This window comes from Chiloscyllium punctatum, chromosome 6, assembly GCF_047496795.1.
Source record: "Chiloscyllium punctatum isolate Juve2018m chromosome 6, sChiPun1.3, whole genome shotgun sequence".
In the NCBI taxonomy this organism is placed as follows: domain Eukaryota; kingdom Metazoa; phylum Chordata; class Chondrichthyes; order Orectolobiformes; family Hemiscylliidae; genus Chiloscyllium; species Chiloscyllium punctatum.
In genome coordinates, this window is record NC_092744.1 from 61,112,316 (window position 1) to 61,135,855 (window position 23,540).

The 23,540-nt window shown below is 41.3% G+C and overlaps 1 protein-coding gene across 4 annotated transcripts in view; it reads left to right on the forward strand.

The window, feature by feature from the left end:
* The window catches only part of fam124b (family with sequence similarity 124B), a 76,243-nt gene that overhangs the window by 15,797 nt on the left and 36,906 nt on the right, over positions 1-23,540 (forward strand). The window lies entirely within an intron of this gene.

Here is a 23,540-nt window from a genome sequence, read left to right on the forward strand (position 1 = left end):
CAGTTTCCATTGTAGATAAGACCTAAATAAACTTCTGTAGGGAGAAAGATAAAATATAAAGGAAGAATCATAGAATCATAAAAGGGATGTACATTAGTATGTCTCTTGGAGCAATATGGCAGTAGATCAAAGCAGATGACTCTTTGGGCACAGGGAGCTCTGTTCTTTTACAAAAGGGAATGAAATAACACAGGACTTGGTATTGTTAACATCTGCAATGTTCATAATATTAAAATGCTGCTTCCTTGATTTAAAAGCTATCAGTTGCAAGATGCCAAAATGGGTGTGATAATTGCGATGTGATATGACCATTGCTTCCAGTGCAGCTATTATGCAAACCTTGTCCTACCCACTCATTTTGAATGGTTAAATATAACCAGTGCTAAGCTTGCTGTTGAGTGGTTGTACACCTGAAAATCAGCTAAAATTGTAAGGGGCTTACAGGAGTTTAAACTAGCCTATTCTTACTCAAAATCACTCCATACCACTTACAGGGGAAGTAAAATTTGGCTGGAGCAGATATTGAGAATTTGTGTAAAAGGAAGTTGAAAATTAAGAGTTGCATAGCGTTGCAAAGAGTAGGCTGCGACACTTCCTAATACTCTGCTGGAGGTCTTGGTACAGGGGATGACGTGTAAGAGAATTATCATCCATCCAAAGGAAGACAAGAACATCTGCAGACATGGTGCAAAGGCAGTGGAACCAGTTAACCATAGCTTTCAATGGATTCTAGCTGTGAGGATCTGTGTTCACAACAAGTTGAGTGACCTCACATGACTGGCCACGATCTGGAAATATGTCTTCAATGACATGTCCTACTAACCTCAGACTATTCAGTCATCACAACAATCTGTTAACCATAATTTTCTCTGTAGGATTGCATACCAATCAGATATTAGAGGAAAATAATTCTTTATGATCACATCACAGACAATCATGCGCAAACTAACATTCATGCATTAAATGCCACCCTGCTCCATGGGAAACCTACAATCCTTGCCTTCTCACTCTGCACCCGTCTCTCAAACAAAAGAGCAGAAATTGTTTTGAGCTGTTTCAGAATACAGAAACACTGTTGGATGTCTTGTGTAACTGCAAGGTGAACTGGTAGATGCTGCAGAGACATCTGCTTCAGCCTGGAATGAGTCAGGTGCATAAAACTTAAAGGTTTTCATAATCATTGGCAAGAAGATCTTTTGCTTTGCTCTGAGTCTGCACTGAAGTCTCTGGCTTCAGTACATTTGGTAGATTTTTTGTGAGGAATTTCTTTGTGAAGCTGCAATATTTGCGACATGCTTCTTTGTTGAGGTTGTGGTGGTAGACTTGTTTCTACTGATCTTTCTCCTTGCCATGTTGTGGAGACAAGGGAAAGAAACTATGTTCCCATGCCTGCAAGTAAATGGCTTGTGCAGATTCCTTAAAGTCAAGGCCAAGTCCTTCAGTCTGTTCCTCGTGACTCCCTATAGTCTTCAGTAATTTTGGACAACTCATGGATTCACCAAACACTTAGACATTTTGGAGCAAAAGCCACTAGAAATCAGTCAGCAACTAAACTGTAAGTAATTGATGATCCTCTTAAATAGCAATAGTGAGTGCCTCCGTCCTGCTGCTGACACATATTTGGCTATGTAAGGTGAGGAGAAAGTGTTGGTTGGACCATTGAACTCCATTATAACTGTGCTGCCATCTAAACAGGTTTTGCATGCAGATTGCTGTCAAAATCCACCCACTCTACAGCATTCAGCACTCACTGTGTAGTTCTAGGCCTTGGAACCTTCCTATCAACATGGCAGATATTGGCAGGGTTCAACATCACTCCATTGTGCTCTGCGGGTTTGAAGACCAGCACTTCAAACCTGGTACCAAGCTCATGGTCTACAGAGCAGCAGTGATATTTGTCCTCTATTTGGCTTAGATACATGGGCTGTGTACAGTCAAAAGCCTGGAGTGGTTATACTAAAATCCCACAATCCATTGGCAGGATAGGCACAATAACAAAAGTGCTCTCACTCAAGCCAACACCCTCAGCATCAAAACACTAACAGTGTTTGATCAGCTCTGCTGGGCAGCCCACATTATCCTCATGCCTGATATGAGGCTCATGCAATAGGTGGTCAACCATTGACACCTGGACCAAGACCACCCAAAATGGAGGGTAATCATGTGGGAAGGATTGATACATCTGAGTCTCATCACTGATCGTAAGCGGAAGGAGTGTGTGCTAAACTGGGCAACCCCCACCACCACCACCTCATTTCCCCAACCAGTTTCTGTCCTTCCTGTGACAGAGATTGCAAAATGTACATTGGACACTTCAGTCATTATCTGAGCATTAGTTTAAGTGTGGAAGCAACTCATCCCTGTAAAGGACTTCCAGGAGAAAGAGAAGCTACTACTCTCGTTAAACCTGGCATCTGTTATGGCTAATACCAGCAGTGTGCCTGCTTACTCTGGAACCCAGGGTTCTGCAAAACTGAATGTTGTGACTCTGGGATCTTATCTCCAACAGTGTTCATTATTTGCCTTTCCACAGATGAGTGTAATCCTAGAAAACACCCAGCAAATTTGTTCTGTCCGTTCATTTTGCTGGCTCTCACATTCCTGAGAAGTTTGAACTTTCCCCTGGGGGACATTCTGGACACTGCGCCTTGGCTGCTAGGATGCCAGTAATTCAATTCCTTTTTCGTAGCTGACTTTATTCCCCACCCCTTCAGTTTAGCACAACCACTAAAAGCCATTTTGGAAAATGGAAACAACCACTCTTCGCCTTAGGGTTTGACAAAGACTGCAATTAAAAGATGAATCCAGAATGACTGGCTAACATGATAATACAATTAATTGTGCTTTTATCATAAAAGAGAATTGTGATTTACATGAAGCCACCTACAGAGGTTAGATGAACATATTGTACTGTAGGAGCATCGGATCTTTTTTTTTTAAAAAAGATACTGGCAGGAATCCCAGAAATAATCGTCAAAAATCATGCATGCTTTCTGTGGCTTTGAACCAATGTGTATAGTTTCAAAGCTGACACACACAGACCCTCACAGATGGTGAATGTATAATCTCTTCCATCCTGCATCTAGTTATAATTTTGGCTACACCATCTGACCATATAAATGCTAAAAACTTCATTTAATTAGTATTGAGATCAGAGGAAAAACTGTCAACTTATGAGGCACATGATATGAATGTTCTTTGATGTCTACTTTGTACAATATGCATTTGTCCCAGTATGTTACAGTTGCAGAAGTTTTACTTTTAAAATAAGTCAATTTCTGTCTCACTTTTGTAATGTAAAAATGACAGTCATTAGAAGCTTAAAGTGCAAAATGAATTATTTGGTGAAAAGCACAGCCATTTTTAATTACTGAATCCACTGGATTATCGCAGATCATGCACACAACCAGCAAGAGCATGTTGCTGATGCTTATGAAAATATAATTTAACTTTTTTTCTATAATAACTGACACCATCCCATCAGTAAGACTTTGAACTGCAAACAATAATTTGTAGATACTCGAAGGTCACTTTGTAAGGTGCTCCAACACAAATGTTTAATAAATGGCTTTAATCTTAATTTGTTTTGATTGCATAACATTTATATAGGCTCAGCATTTAAAAAGGAGATAGTGCATCACATTCTGACAATAAAAATTTGCAGTTATTTAGCAACTGACATGAGCTTATAATGGCCAAACACTTTACAGTTAATAAATTATTTTTGAAATTTAGTTGCCATTATATTTTAGGAAAGCAGACTCCCTCAAATAGCAGAGATTTTGTTTAGATTCTCAAGATGTGAGCATTGCTGGCAAGTGAGCATTTACTGCTCATCCCCAGTTACTCTGGAGAAGGTGATGGAGAGCTGCTTCCTGAACCTCTGCAGTCCATAAGCCTAGTTACACCCACAATGCTGTTAGGAAGATAGTTGCAGAATTTTAATATATTGATCGTGAAGGAGCAGCAATATAATTCCAAGTAAGGATGCCACAAGTCTTGGAGGGAAATTTTCAGGTGGCTGTGTTCCCATGCATCTGTTGCACATCTCCTTCTAGGTAATGGAGGCCATGAGGTTGGAAGGGTTTTTGTAAGAAGCCTATAGTGAGCTCTTGCTGGGCATCTTGTGGATGGTTCACTGCTGCCACTGGTGAAGGGAGTGAATGATAAGTTAGATTGGGTTTAAATGATCCCAGCTGACGATAATGCTGGACAGGCCAGTCCCCAGGGCGAAATCCTGGGTTGCTGGATCTTACGGTTTAGTTTTTGTAGTTTGGATATTGTGTTAGTTACTGAACACATTCACATGAGGTGCCTGTCATGGACAAAGGGGGAAATGGCATTGAATTTAATTTACAACTGTATCTATCCTGTGACTGTCAAATCTGGGTAAGGCCATTTCCTCATCAGTGTAGAACTATTTGAAAATCTCCTTGGGGGCCCCCATCTAACTATAGAAAGAGGTTTTTGGCCAATCTGACCATCCTACAAGGGTAAATTGCTAAATCCCTATGGTTGCACTGTCTCTCTTGGGATGTCTGTTCAGCGTCTGCTTTTGGGAGTTACTACAATGCGAACATTGGCCAAGGCATCCTCGAGGAGGAAATCTGTCTATGCTACTGGGAGCTCTAGGATAATCCCAATGGTTACTAGATCAGAAATTAAATCCATAGTGGGGGCAAGGATTTGAATCCTCCCTGACATGACGAATTGTTTAGTCCCAGTATGTGAGTTAGGCAATAGACTTACTTGCTTTCTGTAGAGGGGAGGGGCGGGGAGTGGAGAGATATGGGGACACCGTTCCTGCAAGGGAAAAACTCCAGCACTTTCTGGCAGTTTGCCCGGGCTGGCCAAACATGGGAAATCTCTGCTGAGAGGGTCAGGGCTCTGCAGTAGGGATTCCTGTTGATTCAACTACAGCCCCCTGTCTAATTCATCATTTGTATTTTTACACAGCAGACGCACTAGTCAAAAGTATTTTGCTTTCACCTTTTGATCTCCAGAAGGCCCTACCCATGTCCCTTTCAAGTGTTCCTGAATTGCTAGCAATAGACTTCAGGGGCCAGCTCACCCACACTGAGATTGGCAGCTTTGGTCTCTTCCTAACCAGGCGACGTATAGGGCTCAGCATGGAATAAACCTCCTGAACCTTCCCAGTTTCCTGACCCTGAATCTTGTGAGTCACCATTTCTTGTGGTTGTTGTAGCTGTCTCAGCGGTATGTCAAAGCTGCTAAGGAAAGGATTCCAAATCACAATCATTCAATTTAGAAAGAAGTGTAGTGTTGCAATGGCCTTGTGGCCCAGTTCTGCGCTTAGGAAATTGTAACTGGGAGGGGATGGAGGGAAGGGGGTTTGGAGAAGGAGCGTGATGTGTCTCCCATGCTCCCTCTCTCTCCCTTCCTCTCTACCCTGTCTCCCTTCCTCTCTACCCTGTCTCCCTCCACCCTCTCTCCCTCTTTCTCTATCTCTAGCAGGATATTCAGCTTTTCCTGCTCTAATTGGGTGTTGGGATTTTCTGGCTCTAACCCCCTGTCTAAGTGTTCCTTTTTTGACATGGAGTATCTCAGTCCTGTTGGTACCTTCTGGGTAATTTTAACTACTGCTCCTTAAGTAGTGATTGTAACTGGTCCATGCTCGTGTTGGTGTTTTACTAGTCAGATTTCCTTTTTCTAGAATCACCTTTGCATCACATTTTGCCATTATTGTATGTTAGATCAGAAAGAGTTTGCTGTGACTCCTGTCCACTTCTTTTAATCCAGTTTAGGCTCATTTTAAAATTTTGGAACCTGGTCAAATGTTTGTACCTTTTGTTCAACTCTCTTTTTTTTGCTTTGACTCATACAAGTGGATCAGTCCTGGACATGAGCATTCAATTCATTCACAGGCAAAAAGGGGATGGGGGTGAATTTAAATTAGATTGTCTTCTGCCTCTTAAGCCTGAGACAGTGAGATATTGTTTGATGTACACCTTGCTCTTGTAACTCCCCTCTCTCTGAGATAGTCTGAAGGGTGTTTCCCAAACTGTGGTTTCCAGGTTCACAGTTTTGAAATAAACCCACACTGAAACAAAATTGAGATTAAGTCAAAGAGTTTATTTGAAAGGATCAGAACACGAGGTGATTACTTTGCTACATCATGTGTGTATGTATGCGCGTACATAGACCACCCACAATCTCTGCCTCTCTCTTTGGAAATTAAAGAAGACAGGAAATTAAAGAAGACAGATATTGGTAAATCCAGAGTTATTAAAAATCAGTTCAATGAGTTACAGTTTCCAAGTTAGTGTTCAATAATTCTTTTCTTGATGGTAAAGCAGAGCCCAGTAGTTTACCACCTCACAGATAATGTATTGGCTTCTTGCCAGCTGGCAGTTTCGAAACAGAGGTGGCAGGTTCATGAGAGACAAATTCAGCCTTAAGGTCAAACAGCAACTAACCTAGACTCATAGAGTCATAGAGATATACAGCAAGGAAACAGACCCTTCGGTCCAACTTGTCTGAGCTGACCCGATATGCTAAATAATTCGAGTCCCGCTTGACGGCACTTGGCCCATTTCCCTCTAAACCCTTCCTGTTCCTGTATCTATCCAGATGCCTTTTAAGTGCTGTAATTGTACCAGCCTCCACCACTTCCTCTGGCAGCTCATTCCATACACTCACCACCCTTGGGTCCCTTTTTAAAATTTTCCCCCTCTTACCTTAAAACTATGCCCTCTAGTTCTGGACTCTCCCAAACCCCAGGGAAAATTTACCCGATCTATGCCCCTCATGATTTTGTAAACCTCTCTAAAGTCACCCCTCAGCCTCTGACGCTCCAGGGAAAATGTCCTCAGTCTGTTCAGCCTCTCCCAAAGCTCAAGCTCGCCAACCTTGGCAATATCCTTGTAAATCTTTTCTGAACCCATTCAAGTTTCACAACATCATTTTTATAGGAGGGAGACCAGAATATAATGCGGTATTCCTACAGTGGCCTAGCCATAGTCCTGTACAGCAGCAACATGATTTCCCAACTCCTATACTCAATGCACTGACCAATTAAGGAAAGCATACCAAATACCACCTTCACTATTCTATCTATCTATGGCTCCACTTGCAAGAGCTACAAACCTGCACTCCAAGGTCTCTTTGTTCAGCAACATTCCCCAGGACCTTACCATTAAGTGTATAAGTCCTGCTAAGATTTGCTTTCCCAAAATGCAGTACCTCACATTTATCTAAATTAAACTCCATCTGCCACTCCTCAGTCCATTGGATCATCTAATCAAGATCCTGTTGTAATCTGCATTAACCTTCTTTGCTCCTCACTAAATCTTCAATTTTGGTATCGTCTGCAAACTTACTAACTATACCTCCTATGATCACATCCAAATCATTTATATAAATTATGAAAAGCAGTGGACCCAGCACCGATCCTTGTGGCACTCCACTGGTCACAGGCCTTCAGTCTGAAAAACAACCCTCCACCACCACCCTCTGTCTTCTTGAGCCAGTTCTGTATTCAACTGGCTAGTTCTCTCTGTATTCCATGAGAACTAACCTTGTTAACAAGTCTCCCATGAGGAACCTTGTCAAATGCCTTACTGAAGCCCATATAGATCACACTCACTGCTCTGCCGTCATCAATCCTCTTTGTTACTTCATCAAAAAACTCAATCAAGTTTGTGAGACATGATTTCCCATGCACAAAGCCATGTTGACAATCCATAATTAGTCCTTGCCTTTCCAAATACACGTAAATCCTGTCCCTGAAGGTTCCCCTCAACAAATTACCCACCACCAATGTCAGGCTCACCCATGTATAGTTCTATGGCTTTTCCTTACCATCTTTCTTAAATAATGGCATCATGTTTTCCGACATCTCGACTGTGACTATGGATGATACAAATATCTCAGTAAGGGGCCCAGCAATCACTCCCATAGCTTCCCACAGAGTTCTAGGGTACACCTGATCAGGTCCTGGGAATTTATCGACTTTTATGCTTTTAAGACGTCCAGCACCACTACCTCTGTAATTTGGGCATTTTTCAAGATGTTACTATTTCTTTCCCGATGGTATATCTCTTCCATATCCTTCTGCACAGTAAACACAGATCACCTAGAACTGTATCTTTAAATAATTCGACAAGTCGAGGTTTCATTTTTCTAAAAAGGGCAGGTGTTTCATGTGCTGTGGGTGCATCTCAATGTGCTAATTTTATGATAATTAAAATAAGTGTAACTTTACCTACCTCATCAGAGTTTCCATTGCAAGGTGAAACGGTAACTATCAAAGCATTGGTACTCAGTTTTGGCATAATGGGGCTTGATAATTTCCTTTGTCCAAAGCAGGTTGGAGACAGACAGCAAGTCTTTAAGTCCCTTTTGTCAGCTTTAGCTGGAATGACTATGAAGCAGGACATTCCAAAAGTACAATCTTCCAGAAGTACAGTCATGTAATTAGCCTTGGCCATTTTATGAGTCAGCAAGGTCATCTGTTTCAATAAACAGAATGTAATTACATTTTATAGAGATTTTTCTTTTTGTCTGGCCATGACACAAGAACAAGGTAACTAACATTTATTATATAAAAGAAAAAAAAACACAAACCCATGTAAGTTTAAAAATACCTTAGCAATATAATCAGCAAAAAGAAAGATTCAGACTTATTCTCTGCAAAGCCCTGTACAGATCCTCAATCCCACAGTGATATCAGTCCTATTCTTTTAGTTGTCAGTATTAATGGCCAAGAGATGTCTTTCGAGTTCAGAGGGTTTGAATTCCTTTTTGGTTCTGATAGCTAGAAACTCTTCTTAATGATTAAAAACCAAAATAACTGTGGATGCTGGTAATCAGAAACAAAATCAAATTGTTGGAAAATCTAAGGACATCTGGAAGCATTTGTGGTGAGAAGTCAGGATAACATTTCAAGTCCAGCAAACCTTCTTCAGAACCTCTTTAGATTCTGAACAGTCACTGGACCTGAAATGTTAACACTGATTTCACTCCACAGACCCTACCAGACCTGCTGAGATTTTCTAGCAATTTCTGTTTTGTTCTAAATGACTGGCTGTCTGTATGATCTTCTTTTTGTAAAAAGAAAATTACCTTTCCAGAACTGAAATATCTGTTTTACCTCTATTTTAAAAATCCAGTTTCCCAAATGGTATTAGTATATTGTAGGGTGTCAATAAGGTGGGCTGGTTTTCCCTGGATAATATAAAGCTTCTTGAGTGTAGTGGGGAGTATTTCATTGCATTGTTGACTTGTGCTTTGTAGATTGTGGATGGGAATTAAGGAGTCAGGAAGGGAGTCACTTGACTCAGCATTTCCAACTTCAGATCTGCTCTTGTAGCCATCCTATTTATGTGGCTGATCAATGGTAATCCCAGAGATATTGTTTTTGGACATTCAGTGACGGCAATATTGGAATCTCTCTTGTTGGAGACGATCATTGCCTGGCATTTATATGATATGGATGTTACTGGCCCCTTAAACAAGTCTGAATGTTTCTGAGTCTTGCTGCACTTGGACACAGGCTGTTTTGGTGTCCGAGGAGTCAAGTATGGTGCTGAAGATGTTTGGGCCAGAGTTGATAAAGTGTGAAGCTGGAAAAAGCATAGCAGGTGAGACAGCATCAGAGGAGTAGGAGAGCTGACGTTTCAGTTTGGGACCCTACTGTTTTAGATGTTGGTTGAATGATAGATGCAGGCCAGGGTAGATTAGCATTCCTTTTTTGTGGATAGTGCCCTGAGATCTTTTACTGCCACCAAGAGGGCTTAATATCTAAATGAAGACTAAACATACTTTGTGTCCTCTGTACTGTTTTTCATTACCCTTTTTTTTATAAGCCACCTGGGAGTCATAGAATTTTTATTAAGCTTTATTTCTGTTACTCAAATGAATATCGGAATTGCTTTTGCATACTTGTCATATTGCAAATCCATTCAGAAAACACATGCTTAAGATGTAATAACAGGTGGTATACATCTCTGTTTTCCTGATTTTTATTTTTAAAATACTAGCAATATTAAGTGGTTTGTTGTATCCAAACAAAGCATGCAGAAGTGGAATGTAATTCATTTCAACATCATCCAATTAACCTGAAATAAATCTCAGGCTGTAATTTAATGAAGTAGGGATCTTTTGTTTACATGTGTTTTTGTAATACCCCTTTTCCAGTTGTGTTTTGGACAAGAGGGAGAGGTGAATTTAATAACTTTATTTCTCTCCTCTTCTGTTCATAAACAGAAGTATTTGTTTTAAATATTTTGTACTTTCTTTGAAGCAAACTGTTGTTTCCCTCAAGTCTTTCAGTTTGTGAAATCTAGTTTAAAAATTACCTGCAGAAAACTCCTTCGAGTTAAAATAGAAGACACGGTTTCTTCATGCATTCAAACCCAGGGACTGATTGTCACAACACACACAAGTCTACATATATACAAGGGAGAAAGGAAAAAGTTACAGTCGCAAATAATTTAAAAATCATTAATTTGGGATTAATTCACAGGATTTTTACCTAAGTCAGTATTCAGTGGTGGTTCTTTTTCAGAGGAGCTTGGATTGAGGGCGATGCAGTTGGCTGAACTTGGTGGACTCACTTTGAGATTCAAGACAGTGCAGCAAGGCGATGGTGTACAGACTTTGTCCACTTTTTCAGCAAATGTAGTATTTCTTTCGGAACTAGATTTTGAAGGAAATTCAGAATAGATGCAGTCTTAATTAAGCCTGAAGCTGTGGTGTCACCCATTAGATTCTTAGCTGACAGGCTTGGTGTTATCAGCAATCATCTTACTGGACTGAATTGGAGATGTGAAGAAAATGTAGATTTGAACCTTGTCAAAGGCCAGGAGTTTGGGTCCTGTGACAGGATTTCAATATAACTCACTTTCAACTTAGTTTCTATGCAATTAATAGCTTTTATCTCTCTGGCCAAGACCAATGCACATATTTTTGAGAATAATGATGAGCCATCACTGCCAACAGTGAGTTTCAATAGTTCACCTTTGCTCAAAATTGACTGGGGGAGATATCCTGTCTTCTGGTCTTAAGCTGTTTGTAGACTCAAGTTCTGCAATGCAAAGGTGGGACATTCCAGGGCAATGATATTTGAGATCTGTTCTAATAAGTGGTGATTGGCTACAGTTTTTGCAAGGTTTCCAATTTGCATCATGTGGTAGTCATGTTTTAGTCTAGTAAAGTTTGCTTTAAAATTAATAAGAAAGTACAGCTTTTAAAACATTAATGATGTCTATTCGTATCTTGTGGCCATAACTCTTAGATGGAGCACATAATAAAACTGACATGACCCAGAGCTTAGAAAAGGGGATGTTGAGACTGTGCATTATGTCCAAATACATGGACATATACTCTACCCACGTCATTGCAATGCACTTTCAATACTGGAACGTGGTCATATCCTCTCTTTATTAGTAAAAGAATCCGTTTTAGATGTTCTGGTCTTTGCAGATCATGCACCATGGTTAAGTTTTGTTTCCCCCAAAAAATCAAGGATACAAATCTTCAACGTTGATTTGACGGAATCCATAGTATTTGTGTAGAGAAGAGTTAATGGATGGTCTTGATCTATGGTCTATGACTTAATGATATTATCCCGACTATTAATCAAGAAACTTAGGTAACGTTCTGGGAAGAGGGTAGTGCGTGTATGGAATGAACTGCCACAGGAAGTGGTGGAGGCTGGTATAATTACAACATTTAAAAAGCATCTGGATGAATACTGTATATTGACAGGAAGGGTTTAGAGAGAGATGGGCCACATGCTGGCAAATGGGAATAGTCAGATAGAGATATCTGGTCAGCATGGCTAAATTCGACTGCAGATTCTGTTTCAGTGTTGTATAACTCTGTGAGATATTGTGCTATAGGTTATCTTTATTAACTCATTCACCAGCTCACTATATTTTTTTGCATTTTCACACTTTATCAGCCCTTGCTACAAGCAGTATTTAACTCTGAATAAGTGTAGCATACAGAACAATACCATCCCAAATGTTAGGTGTTGCACTTTGGGAAAATAAATCACAGGCATGGACTGAGAAAATTCATAAAGCCAAAGTATAAAGGGATCTGGGAGTGCTAGAACAGGAATTTGTAAAGTTGACTTGTAGGTTGAGTCTGTGGTTAAGAAAGCAAATGAAACGTTGTCATTTATTTCAAGAGAGTTGAAATGTAAAAGCAATTATGTGCTACTGAGACTTTATAAAGCTCTGGTTAGAATACTGTGTCCAGTTTTAGGCCCCAGACCTCAGGAAGGACATACTGACACTGGAATGTGTCCAGCAGAGATTCACACGGATGATCTCTGGAATGGTAGGCCTAACAAATGATGAATGGCTAGGGATCCTGGGATTGTATTCATTAGAGTTTTCAAGGTTGAGTGGAGATCTAATAGAAACTTACCAGATAATGCATGGCTTACAAATTGTTTCCGTCAGGTGGGGATACTAGGACATGTGGGCACAGCCTTAGAATTAGAGGGGGTCAATTTAGAATGGAAATGAGGAGACATTTATTCAGCTAGAGAGTGGTGGGCCTGCGGAATTCATTGCCACGGAGCGCAGTGGAGGTCAGCATGTTAAATGTCTTCAAGGCAGAGATTGATAAATTCTTAATCTCGCAAGGAATTAAGGGATATGGGGAGAGCGTTGGTAAGTGGCATTAAAATACCCATCAGCCATAATTGAATGGCGGACTGGACTCGATGGGCCAAATGGCCTTACTTCCACTCCTATTTCTTATGGTCTTATCCCCATCAAGTCTCCATAAAACATTATAATATTAATCAGCCCTTTATCAACCATCTCCTGGACCTGAATGGATTTCCCAAATAGTAAGTACCAGTTAAATACCTTTTAACGGGACCGTTATCCCTTTAAGAAACTGACTGACAAAACAATGCTTCCATGAAATTGCATGAATAAATGAAACTCACACCAGCAAATAAATAAATCTCACAACCCAGATGAAGTCATCGGTTTAATATCCTTTATTCTTTCTTTTCTTAAGTACGGGTACAATTTCTAACTTATTCAGAGCACATTGGCCTAGAATTTTAACTAATATTTATTAATTTAAATAACAAAAGAACTAACACCCCTTGATAACATGAGCAAAACAGACAGACACACTTAATCCCACCAGAAGTAACAGCCAGCACTTAGCACATTTTATCCCATTTCCTGTCTCTCAGGACAGAAGCCCTTCAAACTACAGATAAAAAATGTAACGCAATAGTAATGGGATTTTCATATATGTAAGATTGTGTATAAAGGGGCTCTTGTAAGAACTGTATTTCGGGATTCTGTTGCTGCCTTGAACTTGTGCTGTGATTGCTGAATAAAAGAGGCTATTTTCACCACACGCTGAATCTAGTCATTATTTCAACACTATCCCACAATTCCTATGACGGAAATTTGAATCCTGCCATGGCAGATAGTGGAGTTTGATTTCAGTGAAAATCTGGAATTAAAAGTCTAATGATGACAATGAAATCACTGTTGATTGTTTTAAAAACCCATGTGAATGACTAATGTCCTTTGGGGAAGGCAACTGCCATTCTTACCTGTTCTGGCCTACACGTGACTCCAGATCTACAGCAATGTGGTTGAGTCTTTACTGCTGTTCGGGCAATAAAGTAAATAAGCAGGAGGCTGGAAGAACACAGCAAGCCAGGCAGCATCAGGAGGTGCGGAAGTGGACATTTCGGTGTAACCTTGCCTGAAGAATGATCATACCCGAAACGTTGACTTCTGATGTTGGATTCCAGCATCTGCAGTATCTTTTTGTCTCTGGGCAATAAATACAGGCCTAGACAGGGACACCCTCATCTTGTGAATTAATTAAAATGAAGCCCAGCAATTCCTTTGAGATTTCACATTTAGACTACTGTATTAGCTTCTTTCCAAGCTCAGCCAGGAGTGATCTTTGAAAGCTAACTAGATTTATTCTTACAGGAGGAATTTAGATTCGCAAAAATGAATTGAGAAGTTAATTCAAACTGTCGAAATGTCATTAGTTTTTATTTTTTATGTTTTATATTTTATGTTTTATGTTTTAATAACCAAGGGACAAATTTGAAAATGAAGATTGTGAAGATCTTCCAAAGAGGGCATGATTTTAGTTACAGCAGCTTTCTAATTTTTATAAGTGTGAACTGTTCCTTTTCGTTTCATAAAATAAATCTGCATGATTTTGGAAATGTGCTTTGTACTTGCAATCAACCAGGATTTCCTGGATACTACTGTTCCAATACAGTAACTATTTCTAGAGTCTTATCAGCGTGTAGCAGTTGAGAAGGTATTGGCGCGGCATCAGAAATGATTGACCTCACTTGTATGTCCGGGATTGGTAATGCCAAGCACTGGATAAAGTATTGTTTCTTGAGGAAATACACTGCATAAAAATGCTCATGTTAAGGCAGTTTTCACTTGAGGCTGGGTAAGGATATAATTTACATGACCATTTCTATTATAGGGGAACTCTTGAAAGAACACCACATTTTTGATAAATCCAGTCAGTACTGCCATAACACAATAGTTCCGTTCTCGTGCAATCCTGTGATATAAGAAAATTGTGTAATCAACACTGGGGGCTGGACTAATGGGGCTGGAATCACATTATAACCAATACACACTTTAAAACTTCGCTTTAGAAACAATCACGTTTTAGCTAACTCATGTTAATGAAACACACTTTATAGCAAATAATCTGTATCAGAAATAAAGGTTGGAATAAGCCATTCATCCATTGAGTTGGTCCAGCCTTTCAACATGATCATGACTGTTTTTTTTTCCTCCACTCCAACTTCTTGCTTATTCACCATATTTGCTTAGTGTAGGAAAATCCAATGATCAGTCTCCCCTTCAAATATACTATTATTTGCTGCCTCCTGCCTGAGAGAATTTTGAAGATTCACAGCACTTTGAATAAAGAAATTTCTTCTCCTCACCATCGTAAAATAGCTGCTCTCTTGAGACAATGATCTACAATTTCAGGTATCCAGTCTGGGTAAACAAGCTCCCACTATTAGTATTATACAGGCCTTTAAGGATTCAATGTGATCGTCTCTCATTCTCCTAAACCCCAGGTGCTGAATTTTAAAAGGAGCATTGGAACTGTAATGTCTGAGTAAAAAGCTGGTTCTGATCAAAGGTTTGCTGGCTGTTTGGCAATTTTCCTACAGGTCGCCTCTGCATTGACTGCCTCTAGGTCTGTGTCCAGTTAGGGACAATGGCAGGTTTCTGATATTGCCAGCCCAATCACAGCAACAGCTGGTCACAGCTGAGGAATGCAGGAGATTTGGAACTTTCCGAGAGGTGAATTGGGAAAAGCTTTCATCAGACCAAGGGTCAGAGGGTACACCCCTCCAACAGGGCCACTGGGGCAATGGGTACTGCCTTTGCTGCCCATAGTCCCTCCTCTGGCCCATGATGTGCCTCCATTTAGTTGGTAGTCACGCCAGGGATGGGAAGTCATTCCAAAATGTGATCAACACCATAACTGAACCTTTAATGATCGGTATCAGATGCTTGCCTCCCCAAATCCAGTTCTGCCTTCAGTACTATACCCTGGCATAAAACCATGTTGGGTACTAATCCAATTCAGTCAACTACAAATTTATGGGCTTATTTGCTTCTCTTGGTCCTGTAACATTCTCACCCAGCCAAAATAGGTTTGTTACATGCAATCTATCAGGCACATTCTTCTCATGTAATGAGTTAATATTCGTTTCATTAAGCAAATATATCCTGCCTCAAGTAGAAAGATTGTATACCTTACCCCATTTGTAGTCATACAGAGACCCTACGTAATTAGAGGAAGACACATGTATCCTTGTGTTTCAGTTCCTTTGTAGTAAAAGCTAACATACCATTAACCTTTACAATTGCTTACTGCACCTGAACATTAAAACATGCAACTGTATGAATTAGGAGTAGGAGTTGGTCATTCAGCCCTTTGACCGTGCCCCACCATTCGATAGATCATGGCTAATCTGATTGTAAGCTCAAGCCTGCATTATTACCTATCCTGGTGACCTGTGGGCCCCTTGCTTAACAAGAATTTGTCTCCCTTTTCCTTAAAGTTGCTTCCATCACCTTTTCTGGAAGGAAGTTCCAAAGAAGTGAGAGAAATATTATACCTAACTTCACTTTATTTTTAAGAAGTAACTCTAGATTCTAGATTTCTAGATTTCCCAGAAAGGGGAATCATCCTCTCCATATTTATCCTGTTAAAACCCTTCAGGATTTTATATGTTTCAATTAGATGACCTATTAATTCTTCTAAACCCCAGTGGATACAAACCTAGCTGTAAAACTCTAAGACAGAGGAGCAGAAATTAGACCATTTAATCCATCGGGTCTGTTCTGCCATTCAATCATGGCTGATAAATTCCTCAACCCCATTCTCCCACTTTCTTCCCATAATCCTTGATCCCCATGATACTCAAGAACCTGCCTATCTCTGTTTTAATCATACTCAATGACCTGGTCTCCACAGCCTTCTGTGGCAATGAATTCCATGGATTCACTACTCTCTGGCTGAAGAAGTTTCTCCTTATCTTCCTTTACTCTTTCCTTTACTCTCAGGCTGTGCCTGAGGTCCTAGTCTCTTCAACCAATGGAAACATCTTCCCAAAATCTGCTGTGTCCAAACCATGCAGTATTCAGTATGTTTCAATTAGATTCCCCCCTCTCCTTCTGAACTCCATCAAGTTTCTCATATGTTAAGCTTTTCATTCCTGGGGCCATTCTTGTGACCCTCCTCTGAAGGCCACGGTGGCACAGTAGTTAGCACTGCTGCCTCACAGCGCCAGAGACCCGGGTTCAGTTCCCGCCTCAGGCAACTCTCTGTGTGGAGTTTGCACATTCTCCCCGTGTCTGTGTGGGTTTTCTCCGGGTGCTCCGGTTTCCTCCCACAGTCCAAAAAATGTGCAGGTTAGGTGAATTGGCCACGCTAAATAGCCTGTAGTGTTAGGTGAAGGGGTAAATGTAGGGGAATGCGTCTGGGTGGGTTACGCTTCAGTGGGTCAGTGTGGACATGTTGGGCCAAAGGGCCTGTTTCCACACTGTAAGTAATCTGATACTTCCTGAGAAATGGGGCCCAGAACTGCGCACAATATTCCAGCCTGTCCAATCCTTTCTCATAAGACAATCCTCTCCATCCAAGCGTTCCTCTGGATACAAGAACACCTAGATCCCTCTGAATACAAATGTTTCTCAGCCTTTCAGCACTTAAAGCAAATGTACTTTCTAATTATCTAAGCAAACTTAATGACTTAACATTTGTCACAAAATATTTCTTTTGCCTGGCCTTCCCCACTTCAGCTATCTGCATCACTTTGCTGTCTTTCCTCTCTCAGCATTTGCTTCTAAGAACAAACAGTGTCTAGTTTCCTTTCCAGAAACACACAATCTCCAATTACTGCACCCAGATTGGAGCTGGGTGTCGTTTAAACACTGTCCGGCTTGTTGAGCCCAGTATTGCTCCCCGTGATCGTCATCTCCTAACATTAGTCCTGAGCCCTACAACTTAGCCGTGGAAACCATCATGCTGCACTGTTCCCATCCACCCCCACCCCATCTTTGTGTAGACTCTTGCAATAATCCATTTCCTCTGTGCATTTTCATTTCCAGCCCTTGTGTGTTGAGTTGGCACCCTTCACAATGACTGTCCCCTCCACTGCTTCCAATCCCCATAATAATCTTCCCTACCATAGTAGTGGCCTTCATAAACACCATTCCCTGAGCAGGTCCCTGACTGACTGTGGCCCATCCCACTGACCCACAATGGACAGACATGACTGATTAATGACTGGGCCTCTGCTCACTGTGCAGCTCCTCACCTGACCTGCCATGAGTTCCTGGACTGGTTGAACTGGACCTGTATTACTGACAATGGCTCTCTTGCCAGACTCCTTCTACCAGCTGACCATGTCCAAGCCCCTTAGAGTTTGAGACATGGCTGTTTGGTTGAAGCACACGCAATGTGTTGGCTGTGTGCGCTGCTGGTACATGATGGAGATGTGGTATTGACTGATTACTGTTGACAACAATGGCAGGCTGCTTATGCTAAGCAACAAGGTGACACAGATGTACTGTGAGCCTTTAACTTCTGAATGAGATGGAAAACTGAGGGAAAAATGGCAAAGCATTGTAGAGATTCTGAGAGTATCAAAGTAGGTGCAAAATGAGTGAGCACTAAGAGAGCAAATGAGCTTTGATGTGCACTCAATTTCCAATCTATAAGTTGGATGCTTGTCTCTGCGTGTAAACTGTCCTGGCAGCAGCATTGTGATGGAAAAGTGTCGGTGCATCTCAAAGTGCAGCAATGAAGTGGTGAAGTGAGTTGGAAAAATGCGGTGAGGCTGATCTGTGTTTGATGCCAATCTCCATGGATGGGGATTGTAAGTGGTCATTGCCCATGGAGTGTGCCCTGCAATACTGGGGACTGCTGTTCAAGATGGAGGTCCAGCGGAGCAGGTGGCAAGCTGGAGCCATCAGGGGCCTGATTCTGATTTTATGTCAGCAACTATCATCTAGTTCCTCTCCACTACATGGGAGAATACAAAATTGCGTGCACATGATTAGGTGCTAATTACATTTAAATACATGCAAATAGGCCATTCACCAATCACTGGTGAATCCTACCACAGGAAATGGTGGAATTTGACTTCACGTTTTGAAAAAAATCTGGAATTAAGAGTCTCGTGATGACCGTGAATCCATTGTCAATTGTTGGAAAAACTCATCTGGTTCACTAATGTCATTTAGGAAAGGAAACTACCATTTTTATCTGGTCTGGCCTACAAGTGACTCCGGACCCACAGCAATGTGGTTGACTCTTTACTGCCCTCTGGGCAATTAGGGATGGGCAATGAATGCTGATCTAGCAAGCGATACCCTCATCCCATCAATGAATTTTTTAAAAAAATTCTCATCTTGATGTTCAAAATCTGATTACAGGATTAGAGTTTTTTCCCTCAAAAGTTTCAAATCTCATTTTTCTAAGCTCACCTTATTTCCCCAACTGACACACCAGTACCCACATCATTCAGGAGTTGAGAGTGTTCAGCCCTTAGAAACCACCATTGGTGGTTGAACTGGACCTGTGTTACTGACAATGGCTCTCTTGCCAGCCTCACCAAGCGTTTTTGCATTACCATTAAACATGGGGAAAATCATTAAAATTGCTTATGACTTCATCTATTGACTTAAGTTTAATGCAGTGTAAACAAATAGTTTTGTCAGCAACCCTTATCAATATAGACATCTGGATGGTGTTACCTTTCAAACTTCATTTTCTAATATTTTCTTTATGAAATGAAGCAGTCATGTTTTTGCAATGATCTGTACAAGTTAGAAAATTCTTCGTTTGGACAGAAGCCCTTTCTTCTTGATCTCCTACATTACCCCTGCAACGTTTTCCAGCTCATGTGCAGGCACAGCTGTGTGCAAATATGTTATTTTAAATCTGATTTTTTTTTAAAAAGGCAGATTTTTTTTCTTGCTTATTTGTTCAACTGTAGGAAAACTGATCTCCTGGAATCTATTGTGTGTACACAATAATGATCTGTCCAAAAGATTGATTCAAATATTTAATTACTTTTGGCAGTCTAAATTTAAAGTTGACCTACTACATAAACAAATTTAGCTCTGAAATGTAATTGCCTCCAGATTAGCTTTGCAGCAAATGATTTATCTATTGCTATTCATAAGGTAGATATGGTTGAAATGAGGACTGTGTCCTGCTGGGCAGTTAAACAATGGCTTCTTGCTGAAACTTCAGTAAAATCCAATAAATATTTTCCCTCTTCCCCTAAATGGGTGGCCCATGCAATGTTTTCACTGTACTTGCTTTTTTAAAAACATTACAGAGGTTTTATTTTAAAATAACTTGTGTGAGTAATCACGAGTACGTTGGACAAGGTAGCAGTCTACCTTTAATAAACTTTGTTTATGGCAAGAATCAAGGGGAGTGGGACTTTGAAATGCTTCGCTTGAATTTTAATTAAACTCCATGAGTTATCATTCTGGAGTTAAATGGTACAATTGTATAAGCACATTCCACCGGGGTACGTGACACTTTTTATCAATTCAGTAGATATTCAATTCTTCCAGATTCACACCAAAATAATCCTTAGCTCCCAGAAGTTTACTTCTGTTCTTTTCCTTTCTCAACCTGCTACCTTCAAACTCCAGAACTGTCTTTCGCGGTGCAAGTATTACTGGAGATCTTCACTCTAGTGAAAGCTAAATATATCATTTTAACTCCACACCAAAGTATTGTTTCACTTTGAGAATTGGTTTCATCCTCATTCAGGCACAGAATACGAGGAGATTTTTGGCATGTCTAGCTGCTCTCCCTCTCCTCCTAGTCCCTGGCAGATATCAATACATGGTCACCTGACCCCACTTCCCAACTCAGTAAGATTCACATTAGCCAGCACATGTCAGGATTGGAATTTGCCAGTAAATTGAATCTGCTGGTGAATAAACAGGATCATAAATGCACAGTGTATGGTGCCTTCTCACATTGAGTAGTCACTATTACTCACCGTAAGTGATCGAAACATCTCTCTATGTAGCGTTACGAATGGAGTCACTTTAATGAACTTCCGTGCCAAGCATCAAAACATCTTTGTGATGTTGTCTTGCAGTTACCAGTTAGTATTTGAAAGTTTGGTAAACAGAAAATGCAGTGATTGGATGGTGGGTGGTGGGTGGTGGGGGCGGGGGGGGGGAGGGGTGTGGCGGGAGATGGGGCTAGAGAGGGCTGGCAGTGGAGGTGTTTAGTGGAGAGCTGCACCTGAGCTACAAGTCAGTGCTTCTGGATTCACAGAATCATAGAATCACTACAATGTGGAAACAGACCCGTCGGCCCAACAAGTCCACACCGACCCTCCGAAGAGTAAGCCACCCTGACCCATTCCCCAAACCTATTATTCTACATTTACCCCTAAGTAATGCATCTAACCTACACATCCTTGAACACTGTGGGCAATTTAGCATGGCCAATCCACCCAACCTGCACATGTTTGGACAGTGAGAAAACTGGAGCACCCAGAGGAAACCCACAAAGACACGGGGAGAATGTGCAAACTCCACACAGAGTCACCCGAGGCTGGCATCGAAGTGGGTACCTGGCACTGTGAGGCAACAGTGCTAACCACTGAGCCAGGGCATCAATGTGGACTTCAACAGTTTCCTCATTTCCCCTTCCCCCACCTCACCCTAGTTCTAAACTTCCAGCTCAGCACTGTCCCCATGACTTGTCCGGACTTGTCTTACCTGCCTATCTCCTTTTCCACCTATCCACTCCACCCTCTCCTCCCTGACCTATCACCATTATCCCCTCCCCCACTCACCCATTGTACTCTATGCTACTTTCTCCCCACCCCCACCCTCCTCTAGCTTATCTCTCCACGCTTCAGGCTCACTGCCTTTATTCCTGATGAAGAGCTTTTGCCCGAAACGTCGATTTCGCTGCTCCTTGGATGCTGCCTGAACTGCTGTGCTCTTCCAGCACCACGAATCCAGAATCTGGTTTCCAGCATCTGCAGTCATTGCTGTTACTTCCTAGGTCCCAATTAATGCAGTGTTTACAGCACTTACAAAAATATAACAAATTAACTGTATATATACAAACGTAGTCCTCGTCAATGCTGATCCTTGAGAACTGCACTGTTTTCTAATTTTGTAAACAAACATATATCAGGGTTCTTTGTTGTCTAACTTATTTTTATCCAAGCTTACACTGACCCTCCTATTCTATGAGCTTCAGTTTTGTTAAGCAATCTGTAATGTAATGCTTTGTCAAAGGCTTTCTTTTAAAAAAGAACCCACATTGTCAACTTCCATTTCCCTCTAGCAACCTTCTTCATTAATTCATAAAAAAAGCTCAATCGCATTTGTCAAGCAGAGTCTGCTTTTTAGAAAGTTGTATATGAAAGGTATAGATTACAGGGAAATAGATGGTGACATCTTGCAAAATGTCCAGATTACAGAGGAGGAATTGCTGAATGTCTTGAAATGATTAAAGGTGGATACATCCCCAGGACCTGATCAGGTGTACCCGAGAACTCTGTGGGAAGCTGGGCCTCATGCTGAGATATTTGTATATTTGTATCATTGATAGTCACAGGTGAGGTGCCGGAAGACTGGAGGTTGGCAAACGTGCCACTGTTTAAGAAGGGCGGTAAGGACAAGCGAGGGAACTATAGACCAGTGAGCCTGACATCAGTGGTGGGCAAGTTGTTGGAGGGAATCCTGAGGGACAGGATGTACATGTATTTGGAAAGGCAAGGACTGATTAGGGATAGTCAACATGGCTTTGTGCGTGGGAAATCATGTCTCACAAACTTGATTGAATTTTTTGAAGAAGTAACAAAGAGGAGGGCAGAGCGGTAGATGTGATCTATATGGACTTCAGTAAGGCGTTTGACAAGATTCCCCATGGGAGACTGATTAGCAAGGTTAGAACTAGCCATTTGGATACAGAACTGGCTCAAAGGTAGAAGACAGAGGGTGGTAGTGGAGGATTGTTTTTCAGACTGGAGGCCTGTGACCAGTGGAGTGCCACAAGGATCAGTGCTGGGTCCTCTACTTTTTGTCATTTACATAAATGATTTGGATGCAAGCATAAGAGGTACAGTTAGTAAGTTTGCAGATGACACCAAAATTGGAAGTTTAGTGACAACGAAGAGGGTTACCTCAAATTACAACAGGATCTTGGCCAGATGGGCCAATGGGCTAAGAAGTGGCAGATGGAGTTTAATTCAGATAAATGCGAGGTGCTGCATTTTGGGAAAGCAAATCTTAGCAGGACTTATACACTTAATGGTAAGATCCTAGGGAGTGTTGCTGAACAAAGAGACCTTGGAGTGCAGGTTCATAGCTCCTTGAAAGTGAAGTTGCAGATAGATAGAATAGTGAAGAAGGCGTTTGGTATGCTTTCCTTTATTGGTCAGAGTATTGAGTACAGGACTTGGGAGGTCATGTTGCGGCTGTACAGGACATTGGTTAGGCCACTGTTGGAATATTGCGTGCAATTTTGGTCTCCTTCCTATAGGAAAGATGTTGTGAAACTTGAAATGGTTCCGAAAAGATTTACAAGAATGTTGACAGGGTTGGAGGATATGAGCTATAGGGAGAGGCTGAACAGGCTGGGCTGTTTTCCCTGGAGCGTCGGAGGCTGAGAGGTGACCTTATAGAGGTTTACAAAATTATGAGGGGCATAGATAGGGTAAATAGGCAAAGTCCTTTCCCTGGGATCAGGGAGTCCAGAACTAGAGGGCATAGGTTTAGGGTGAGAGGGGAAAGGTATAAAAGAGACCTAAGGGGCAGCCTTTTCACACACACGGTGGTACGGGTATGGAATGAGCTGCCAGAGGAAGTGGTAGAGGCTGTTAAAATTGCAACATTTAAGAGCCATCTGGATGGGTATATGAATAGGAAAGGTTTGGAGGCATATGGGCCGGGTGCTGGCAGGTGGGACTAGATTGGGTTGGAATATCTGGTCGGCATGGACGAGTTGGACGGAAG